At 37.9% G+C, this 12,239-nt stretch overlaps 1 protein-coding gene across 17 annotated transcripts in view; it reads left to right on the forward strand.

Annotated features, from left to right (window-relative positions):
- NRXN1 (neurexin 1) overlaps nucleotides 1-12,239 on the forward strand; it is a 1,215,464-nt gene that overhangs the window by 179,027 nt on the left and 1,024,198 nt on the right. The window lies entirely within an intron of this gene.

The raw sequence follows: 12,239 nt of genomic DNA on the forward strand, positions 1-12,239 counted from the left end.
CCTCCAATAATATGATGAATTAAGTAGTGATAGAAAGCACCTTGTTTTCAATAGTGTTTCATCATAGGGTATTATTGTGTAGATTTAAAAAAAATTGCCACTGTTTTAATCATGTAAAGAAATCTTTCTCTAAGCAGCATATTTTTAACTTCCTTAAGTTTCTATTATCTCAGACTAAAGGAATATCATTAGATACTTCTCAACCATAAAATAAATATATAGTCAAATATATCTTTAAAATTTATAGATCTCAATATAAATTATCTCATAGAAAGTTTACTTCTCTAGATATACCGGTTGCTATTAACCAGACACTATAATCATTAACTCACTGGCTTAACACAAAAAATGTTAATTCTCACTTATGAGATCATCCAGTGAAGGATGGGAAGATATATTTATGGTGGGAATAGACTCTGTTTTGCCCTTGATCCAAGGAGATTCCTTCCATTTAATAGCCTCAGCATTTCTAGAGCTTCAGAATCTTCTGGTGGAACATATTCATCTACTAGGCAAGAAGAAGGTAAGCAGGTAGGAAGTGGTGAAGGAGAGAGAGAGTAGAAAGTATCAGCTCAGTTCAGTCACTCAGTTGTGTCCGACTCTTTGCGACCGCATGAACCGCAGCATGCCAGGCTTCCTTGTCCATCAACAACTCCTGGAGTCTACCCAAACCCATGTCCATTGAGTCGGGGATCCATTCCAACCACCTCATCCTCTGTCGTCCCCTTCTCCTCCTGCCTTCAATCTTTCCCAGGATTGGGGTCTTTTCAAATGAGTCAGCTCTTCGCATCAGGTGGCCAAAGTATTGGAGTTTCAGCATCAACATCAGTCCTTCCAATGAATACCCAGCCTGATCTCCTTTAGGATGGACTGGTTGAATCTCCTTGGTCCAAGGGACTCTCAAGAGTCTTCTCCAACATCACAGTTCAAAAGCATCAATTGTTTGGTGCTCAGCTTTCTTTATAGTCCAACTCTCACATCCATACATGACTACTGGAAAAACCATAGAATGACCTTGTTGGCAAAGTAATGTCTCTGCTTTTGAATATGCTGTCTAGGTTGGTCATAACTTTCCTTCCAAGGAGCAAGCGTCTTTCAATTTCATGGCTGAAATCACCATCTGCAGTGATTTTGGAGCCCCCAAAAATAAAGTCAGCCACTGTTTCCACTGTTTCACCATCTATTTGCCATGAAGTGATGGGACCGAATGCCATGATCTTAGTTTTCTGAATGTTGAGCTTTAAGCCAACTGTTGCACTCTCCTCTTTCACTTTCATCAAGAGGCTCTTTAGTTCTTCTTCACTTTCTACCCTAAGAGTCGTGTCATCTGCATATCAGAGGTTATTGATATTTCTCCTGGCAATCTTGATTCTAGCTTGTGCTTCTTCCAGCCCAGCATTTCTCATGACGTACTCTCCATATAAGTTAAATAAGCAGGGTGACAATATACAGCCTTGACGTACTCCTTTTCCTATTTGGAACCAGTCTGTTCCGTGTCCAGTTCTAACTGTTGCTTCCTGACCTGTATACAGGTTTCTCAAGGGGCAGGTCAGGTGATCTGGTTTTCCCATCTCTTTCAGAATTTTCCACAGTTTATTGTGATCCAGACAAAGGCTTTGGCACAGGCAATATACAGTCAGAAATAGATGTTTTTCTGGAACTTTCTTGCTTTTGTTGGCAATTTGATCTCTGGTACCTCTGCCTTTTCGAAAACCAGCTTGAACATCTGGAATTTCGTGTTTCATGTATTGCTGAAGCCTGGCTTGGAGAATTTTGAGCATTACTTTACTAGTGTGTGAGATAAGTGCAATTGTATGGTAGTTTGAGCATTCTTTGCCATTGCCTTTCTTTGGGATTGGAATGAAAACTGACCTTTTCCAGTCCTGTGGCCACTGCTGAGTTTTCCAAATTTGCTGGCATATTGAGTGCAGCACTTTCACAGCATCATCTTTCAGAATTTGAAATAGCTCAACTGGAATTCCATCACCTCCACTAGCTTTGTTCATATGATGCTTTCTAAGGCCCCCTTGACTTCACATTCCAGAATGTCTGGCTCTAGGTGAGTGTGAGTAATCACACCATCATGATTATCTGGGTCATGAAGATCTTTTTTGTACAGTTCTTCTGTGTGTTCTTGCCACCTCTTCTTAATATCTTCTGCTTCTGTTAGGTCCATACCATTTCTGTCCTTTATTGAGCCCATTTTTGCATGAAATGTTCCCTTGGTGTCTCTAATTTTCTTGAAGAGATCTCTAGTCTTTCCCATTCTATTGTTTTCCTCTATTTATTTGCAGTGATCACTAAGGAAGTGTTTCTTATCTCTCCTTGCTATTCTTTGTATAAGAGCATAATTGCTCATGATTGTATCATCCCAGGAAAGACATACTTTTTGGCATTTTCCAGTGGCAACAAGTAGCTACATGGCCCGCTGATTCCAGGTCAGAGAAATGTAGTCCAACTGAGTGTCAGGAAGGTGAAAGGTAAATATTGAGGAGCATCAGGTTTTATGTTCTGGATGCTTATATATTTATCACAACTATCCAACAAACATATAGGTATCCAGAACCTAGAATAAATAACCCTTTAATCTGTTTAGTTTCAATTTCATCTCTCTGCTCCCTGTGAGTTACATAGCAACTCATTTTTATCCTAAATAAAAACAAACATTGAAATTATTGTATATATGAGAGAAGACAGTACCAACCTAAACTCTTTCAGTTTTAATGTTTTAAAAAAATATTTTTTTCTTTGGAGAGTATAATTATAACAAAACTGTGGTATTTTATAATACTAATGAAAACTGTTGTAACTTTCCCTTGAAACTTCTGCTTTTGGTGGTGTTATGATTTAATTTTTAACTCTTGGCTTATTTACCATTTATAAATTAGATCAACAGATAGATATGGACTTCCTTTAAAAATTTATGTAAGCAACAGTCTTCCTATTTTCCTTAAGTCACAGAGAAAAATGTAGTATATGTAAGGTCCATATTTTCATAAGGGTATTTTTTTCTGAATTTCCCAGAGATTATATGATTTCTCCCAATCCTACATTGCGTGTGAGCACACACACACACACACACACACACACACACACACACACACACACACACACAAATCACTTAAGGAGTTAGTACAACCAGAAAAAACAGTATGATTCTTCTTTGAGGCTTAGAGATTAGCAGTCAACATAGAGATGTTACTGGCATCAAGGAATTTGCTGATAATGAGTTGAGAGCAAGATCAGAATTTGCTGATATGTGGGATAGAAGGTTAAAGCTGACTTATGGGGAACTGGACAAGAATTCATGGAGATGTTGCCAATCCATAATTAAGCCATCTTACTTATAAATATTCATGTGGTATGACTGTATATCCGTGACTGTGTCTGCTGTTGGCAGTGAGTCATGCTTACGTGTAAAATAAATGTTAAGAAGTTTGTACACATGACATACTTTATGCAAAACTTATGAATGATGGTTTAAGAAAGAACAAGTTTTAGAAGAAAAGTGTGTCCTTAAATTGACAGTTTTTATACTTGAATCTGTGCAATGGTGTTAACTTTCCTGAGAGCTAACCAAATTTTATGTAATTTGAATACTACTCAATAATATTCACAAAATAGAATGTTTGCTACAGTTGTTTGTAAATATTTTAACAAAAAATGTGAAGTAAAAGATATAAATGTCATTGTGGACTACTTAAATATAAAGTCTGAAAACTAATTTAAAACCTGAATTAACAAAAGTAGTATGAATTTTAATGGCAAAACAAAATACAAGGCAAGCCTATAAAATACTGTATTCTAATAGGAAATTAACTTATATGAAGTAGCATATAACCTCATGTCTAACTTCAAGGTTATTTTGGACTGCTGCTGCTGCTGCTGCTAAGTCGCTTCAGTTGTGTCCAACTCTGTGCGACCCCATAGATGGCAGCCCACCAGGCTCTGTGGGATTCTCCAGGCAAGAACACTGGAGTGGGTTGCCATTTCCTTCTCCAATGCAGGAAGGTGAAAAGTGAAGGTGAAGTCACCCAGTCATGTCCGACTCTTAGCGACCCCATGGACTGCAGCCTACCAGGCTCCTCCATCCATGGGATATTCCAGGCAAGGGTACTGGAGTGGGGTGCCATTGCCTTCTCCGTATTTTGGAGACTGACATCAATGTAAGGTGAATAAATTCTTTGTGTGATATATTTGTCACAAAACAAAGATTGGTCCTGTAAGATAGAGCAATTAATTTGTGTGCTTTAATGTTTCCTTGTAAGAATGGTGACTTAAATTGAATAATTATGGTATTAAATTACAATTGAAAAAAAATTTACAGACATTCATTTTGTATTAATGTCCCTTTAAAATTTTTATATTATCATATATCTATATCAGTTAACTATATTTTTATATTATTGAAGTATATAAACTCTTCACAATATATGTATTAATGATAATTAAAGAACCTGTACATTTACTTATATAGATTTTTATAGAAAATCTCTGAAAATATTATATAATCCAATCATAGAAATATGATTTGCTGGTTATGATTATGGTCACATTATTATTTAAAAATAAAATGTTATTAAAATACAGAAAAACCTATGGTTACAGGAATTCTCAAAAGTCCTGTGATTTCCAATCTTTTGTTCCAAAATCCCAAAGACTATTTGTTGTTGTTGTTATTGTTGTTTTTATTTAGTCACTAAGTTGTGCAAGGAGATCCAACCAGTCAATTCTGAAGGAGATCAACCCTGGGATTTCTTTGGAAGGAATGATGCTAAAGCTGAAGCTCCAGTACTTTGGCCACCTCATGCAAAGAGTTGACTCATTGGAAAAGACTTTGATGCTGGGAGGGATTGAGGGCAGGAGGAGAAGTGGACGACCGAGGATGGGACGGCTGAATGGCATCATTGACTCGATGGACATGAGTCTGAGTGAACTCTGGGAGATGGTGATGGACAGGGAGGCCTGGCGTGCTGCGATTCATGGGGTCGCAAAGAGTCGGACACAACTGAGCAACTGAACTGAACTGAACTGAACTGAGAGTTGTGTCAGACTCTTTTGCACCCCATGGACTGTGGCCCACCAGGCTCCTCTCTCCATGGGATTTACCAGGCAAGAATACTGGAGTTGGCCATTTCCTTCTCCAGGGGGTCTATTATTCCTCAAGAATTTAGAACACAACTCAAGGTGACATTAAAAAATGCTGTGATGTATATGAGTTCTTTAACTCCATGATAAGTGATTTTGGGCTTAATATCCATGTGCAAAATCCAGCATCTGTGAAGTCTTATGGTTTGCTTTTTCTTTCTGAGTACCAAAGGGAAAAAACTGCATTGGAATCTGATGAACATAGTTTAAACACTAGCTTTGTCATTTAACATCTGTGTCACCTTTACTGTTACTTAAATTCCTGAAATGTATTTTCATCTACTGAAATACTGAAAGCTGTATTTTTAAGCAAGATATAATACATGCAAGTTCAGTTCAGTTCAGTCACTCAGTCGTGTCCGACTCTTTGTGACCCCATGAATCGCAGCACGCCAGGCCTCCCTGTCAATCACCAACTCCCGGAGTTCACTCAGACTCGCGTCCATCGAGTCGGTGATGCCATCCAGCCATCTCATCCTCTGTCGTGCCCTTCTCCTCCTGCCCCCAATCCCTCCCAGCATCAGAGTCTTTTCCAATGAGTCAACTCTTTTCATGAGGTGTCCAAAGTACTGGAGCTTCAGCTTTAGCATCATTCCTTCCAAAGAAATCCCAGGGTTGATCTCCTTCAGAATGGATTGGTTGGATCTCCTCGCAGTCCAAGGGACTCTCAAGAGTCTTCTCCAACACCACAGTTCAAAAGCATCAATTCTTTGCCGCTCAGCCTTCTTCACAGTCCAACTCTCACATCCATACATGACCACTGGAAAAACCAAAGCCTTGACTAGACGGACCTTTGTTGGCAAAGTAATGTCCCTGATTTTGAATATGCTATCTAGGTTGGTCATAACTTTTCTTCCAAGGAGTAAGTGTCTTTTAATTTCATGGTGGCAATCACCATCTGCAGTGATTTTGGAGCCCCCCAAAATAAAATCTGACACTGTCTCCACTGTTTCCCCATCTATTTCCCATAAAGTGATGGGACCGGATGCCATGATCTTCATTTTCTGAATGTTGAGCTTTAAGCCAAATTTTTCTCTCTCCACTTTCACTTTCATCTAGAGGCTTTTTAGTTCCTCTTCACTTTCTGCCATAAGAGTGGTGTCATCTGCATATCTGAGGTTATTGATATTTCTCCCGGCAATCTTGATTCCAGCTTGTGCTTCTTCCAGTCCAGCGTTTCTCATGATGTACTCTGCATATAAGTTAAATAAGCAGGGTGACAATATACAGCCTTGATGTACTCCTTTTCCTATTTGGAACCAGTCTGTTGTTCCATGTCCAGTTCTAACTGTTGCTTCCTGACCTGCATACAGATTTCTCAAGAGGCACATCAGGTGGTCTGGTTTTCCCATCTCTCTCAGGATTTTCCACTGTTGTGATCCACACAGTCAAAGGCTTTGGCCTAGGCAATAAAGCAGAAATAGATATTTTTCTGGAACTCTTGCTTTTTCTATGATCCAGCGGATGTTGGCAATTTGATCTCTGGTTCCTCTACCTTTTCTAAAACCAGCTTGAACATCAGGGAGTTCACAGTTTATGTATTGTTGAAGCCTGTCTTGGAGAATTTTGAGCATTACTTTACTAGCATGTGAGATGAGTGCAATTGTGTCGTAGTTTGAGCATTCTTTGGCATTGCCTTTCTTTGGGATTGGAATGAAAACTGACCTTTTCCAGTTCTGTGGCCACTGCTGAGTTTTCCCAAATTGCTGGCATATTGAGTGCAGCACTTTTACAGCATCATCTTTCAGAATTTGAAATAGCTCAACTGGAATTCCATCACCTCCACTAGCTTTGTTCATAGTGATGCTTTTTAAGGCCCCCTTGCCTTCACATTCCAGGATGTCTGGCTCTAGATGAGTGATCACACCATCGTGATTATTTGGGTCGTGAAGATCTTTTTTGTACAGTTCTTCTGTGTATTCTTGCCACCTCTTCTTAATATCTTCTGCTCCTGTTAGGTCCATACGATTGCTGTCCTTTATCGAGCCCATCTTTGGATGAAATGTTCCCTTGATATCTCTAATTTTCTTGAAGAGATCTCTAGTCTTTCCCATTCTGTTCTTTTCCTCTATTTCTTTACACTGATTGTTGAAGAAGGCTTTCTTATCTCTTCTTGCTATTCTTTGCAACTCTGCATTCAGATGCTTATATCTTTCCTTTCGTCCTTTGTTTTTTGCCTCTCTTCTTTTCACAGCTATTTGTAAAGCCTCCTCACACAGCCATTTTGCTTTTTTGCATTTCTTTTCCATGGGGATGGTCTTGATCCCTGTCTCCTGTACAATGTCACGAACCTCATTCCATAGTTCATCAGGCACTCTATCTATCAGATCTAGTCCCTAAAATCTATTTCTCACTTCCACTGTATAATCATAAGGGATTTGATTTAGGTCATACCTGAATGGTCTAGCGGTTTTCCCTACTTTCTTCAATTTAAGTCTGAATTGGTAATAAGGAGTTCATGATCTGAGCCGCAGTCAGCTTCTGGTCTTGTTTTTGTTGACTGTATAGAGCTTTTCCATCTTTGGCTGCAAAGAATATAATCAATCATGCAAAGTTCCTGACAAATGGTAGGAATATCATAAATAAGTTATTATATACCTTTTAAATTTTATCAGATCAGCAGGAATAAAAACAAATATAGTAATGATGCTTTTAAATTTGGTATAACTACGTCTGATTTAGTGAGAAAATACCACCAGATGTCTTATCTAAGGAAAGGAAATGTATTGCTATAAGTGAATATCTACAGAAATGTTAGGAAATTGAATTTTGATATACTATATAGTATAACTAATTCAGAGTCTTGAAATTTATAAATTCCACTTGAAGTTTTCAAGTCATATTTCATGGAAATAGTGTTTGGTTTTCAATGATGTATGCTTTGGATGGGTTTTTTAAGGGGGTATATTATTTAAGTATTTGCTACAGTGTTTGTATCATAATTTTCAATTGAAGATCATTTTATTGTTAATTTCATGTATTTCTAATTACATAAATGTTAAGAATCATTATTTGGGTTTTTAGTATATAGAGTTAAACTATTCCTAATTCAAACCAGAGTCCAACACGCTCCTAGTCTTGTTTAATCTTGTGCATACCTCATTTACATCATTTAGACATCTTTTTGGTGGGAAAGACAATCTCTTATCCATTCGTATAGAATTAGTGGCATTTCACTAACTTTTTCAGTCCTGTTTTTGTCAGCATCATGAGAACAAGGACATCTTAATGTTCAATTACTTATATTGCAAAGGAAAAGTATAAATGGCCAACCAAAATAAATTAAAATGCTGTATTTCTTAAAATTTATAGGTGAATAGTATTTAGTTTACTAGAAACATTCAATACTCTTTTCTGTTTAGGAAACCTGGGACAAGGGACAGATGTGCATATTTTGCAGTAGAATGTATTAGAGGTCAATATGTTTTGTTTTTATGAGTAAAAGCGGAAGAGATTGCTAAAGAAAAGAAAAAATAAAGCTTTCAAAAATACTTAATATTAGACTATGCATTTTATCGGGAAATATTTTAATGGAATTATGCTTTTAAGCAGAGAGGACCCTCAAGTTACAAATATTTAATTTAGATAATCATCTTCTTTTGTTATATTTTCAGAGAATTTAGATAACTTCACCTGAATCACATTTTGACTTAATTAATGCATTTTATTCAGTTGGTAGTAGGCTGTTGCTTAACAATCCATAGTCAGCCCTCACATCTGGGCCACATCTCTTACTTACCTGTTTCCTGCCACAATTAGACCATGCCTCAACTTGTGTTGTTTGTCTTCTCCAGTCATAATTGCTCTCCAAGGCTTAGTGCAGGCATTGTTTAAAGCTTGTTATCTCTAGAAGTTAGCTTTTGGTTGGTTCAAGCTACTGCTGTCCCATATTGATATTTCTTATGATTTTTTCCTCTCCCTTTAATGATCTGCAGCATTATTTTCAGTATATTTCTATAGGCCTCAGTTCCAAAATTGGTACTCACTGTCAAATTGCATTTCTTTGTGTCTGAGAAAGAAAGCCTGTTATTCTGAAGACCCAAAAATTCTGATTCTGCATCTGTGTCACCTAAAGCAAATTATTGACCATTCAGAGCCAAAGTCTCTTATCTGAAATTTGACAAGCCTGAGAAACAATAAGGGCAAGTAAATGAGAGCATGTTTTTAAATAGCATTCACTTGTTCAAGCAACAAATATTAATGAGCACATTCCATGACCTAGGGCTTCCCTTGTGGCTCAGCTGGTAAAGAATCTGCCTGCAGTGCAGGAGACCTAGGTTCGATCTCTGGGTTGGGAAGATCCCCTGGAGTAAGGAAAGGTTACCCACTCCAGTATTCTGGCCTAGAGAATTCCATGGATGGTATAGTCCATGGGGTCGCAGAGTCTTACACGACTGAGTGACTTTCACTTCCATGTCCTATGCGTTGTTCTATCTGTGGAAGTTACAATGGTTAATGGAGCTTATATTTTAATGCTTTTGAGTTAAGAACGTTTACATGTAGTATCATCACTACTATAGCCATTCTAAAAATAGATATCTTTATTTACTCAGTTAATTTTACTCAGTCAACAAAAATTGTAACGTCATTTTGGCCTTTCAGAATACATACTCCTGATTTCAGGTTAGTCATAGGAAAAAATAAAGGGAAATAGCCTGATATTGGGTGAGTCGAATTAAATCTCTCATGAACCCACATAGAAAGCTTTAAATACTCATAAAGCATTCTATCTCTGATCTTGTACCTCTTGTTGATAACTTTTAAAAAAGGCAGCTCCTATGTTTTGTGGATGTGTTGTGACTCCAAAGCAAATGTTTCCACTCTTCCCATATCTGACACAGAACTTTAGCAGAGAGAACCATTTGTCTGCGTCATTGTTCTCCATGTCCCTGGAATTCATCTCTGTTGCTATTACAGTATATTGGTCCAGGAGGCATCTTTAAACCAATGTTGAAAATGAATTCCTATTTCCCCCATAGCTCAGTTTGCACGCATTGTTGCATGGCAGAACTTAGAACAGACGAGGGATCAGTCCCAAATAAGAGAATGCCTCAGTACATCTTTGTCATGCTATTCTCTGTACCATTAGTACCATACCAATTTGACATGATTTTTTTCCTGTAGCAGATACTTGGATCCACAGATGCCTATAGGCACATCCAGGAGCTTTGGAGTAGCATGAACAGCAAAGGTGTTAAGAGAGAATTCTAATTATAGATCTACCCCTTCACAGGGTAGACCAGGCAGACAGGGTACCCCTTCACAGAATAAACCACAGGCAAAACTAAGAAAGAGTGTCTTGGTAAATAAGTCCCACCTGCCCTCCTAGAAGGCTTCCCTGATAGGTCAGTTGGTAAAGCATCTGCCTGCAATGCAGGAGACCCCGGTTCAATTCCTAGGCTGGGAAGATCCACTGGATGATGGGATAGGCTACCTAGTTTAGCATTCTTGGGATTCCCTTTTGTGGCTCAGGTGGAAAAGAATCTGCCTGCAGTGAGGGAGGCCTGGGTTTGATTCCTGGATTGGGAAGATCCCCTGGAGAAGGGAAAGGCTACCCACTCCAGTATTCTGACCTGAAAAATTCCATGGACTGTATCTTCTATCCTACCTTAGTCTGTTCATTTGTATTTAATATGCTGCATGTAACATCATAGGCTGACCTCAGGTTATTAAACAAAGAGATTTTCAAGAAAGCACTTTCAAAATTATGGAGAGGGGTGATAAAATCTTATTGCAGAGAAAGGGTTGATCAGAACTACAGAAATTATATTGTATAGACATTCCCACATTATGCACTGATGTAGAGAGTACAATCATTAGTAATAACTACAAATAAACTAGTAAATTACCATAAGTTGCTTATAAGCAGGATCTTTGGGGCCTGCTTATCCAGAAAAACAGAACGAATGTGATAGACAAAAGAAGAGGGAGAGAGCATTTAAGGAATTGGCTTACACACATGTGTCAAGTCCAAAATCCAGCAGACTGGGGATTTATTTAAGAATTGATGTAGTCTTCGGTCTGAAGGCTAGAAACTCAGGCAAAATTACTGTGTTTCAGTTAGGAGGCAGAAGTCCTTTGGGACTTGTCTTTGCTTTTAAGGTCTTTGATTGAATGAAGTCCACTCACATTATGGAGGGTGACCCACTTAAAGTGGAGTGATTATAAATGTTATTCACATCTATAGATTCCTTAATAATGATATTTAGACCAAATAACTGGTCACTTATAGTCTAGTCAAGTTATACATAAAAACAGACAAGCAACACTCATCTGTTTTGTAAAAACAAATTCATATCATTTTTAAGATGTTTCTTTGCACATTAAAATTTAGAGTGAAAGTAAAAATCCATCTGTTGATTTTTCACGTTAGGCAAGGTGATAACGTCAGAGAGCTTTTCCCCCAGGTATATCTGATAAAAGATTCTCAGAGACAGCCTAGCAAGCCATACTATTTATTAGACTCGATTATTGGCATAAAGGGAAGCATCTGCAAATGAATACATAATTTCCTCTTCATCTTTAATTAGATCCTTATAGCTGCATCACTTTGAAAAACTGCTAGTCTCTCTGATCCCTGCAGTATTTATAAAAAACCAGTACATCAAGCCCATGTATATTTCTTTTAAGGAAAGACAAACAAAAATCAAAACAGGAACTAGAGGCTATTTCAGATGTCTGGAGCTATATTGCAAGGGAAGCAGGAGTAGGTCTATGTGCCTGGCTCAGCTATTGATCAAAGAAACTGCTTGACAAAAAAAAAAAAAGTCAAATTACTAAGATTCCCAAAACTTCCAAAGTCCTTCACAGAATTTTCTACTTATAGGAGAAATTCAAAATAGCACTCTGCTCCTGGTGGGCCCCAGGGCAGGGCCTGGTACTGGTGGAAACTTTGAGCCCACTCTGCAAGTGGGCCCTGGTGAGATAGAACTTAACAATGCCAGTATTAGTTTTTCCCATTTTAATTCTTATTTGCAGTAACTTTCTAATTCTCCTTGCTTTCCAGCACTTTTTGAATTGCCTAGCTCAGAAATATTTAAAACTCTTTTCACAAGCACAGTACCTCTTTCCTTAAAAAACAGAATCCAGAG

The sequence above is a fragment of the Capricornis sumatraensis genome, chromosome 1, assembly GCF_032405125.1.
Source record: "Capricornis sumatraensis isolate serow.1 chromosome 1, serow.2, whole genome shotgun sequence".
Classification (NCBI taxonomy): Eukaryota; Metazoa; Chordata; class Mammalia; order Artiodactyla; family Bovidae; genus Capricornis; species Capricornis sumatraensis.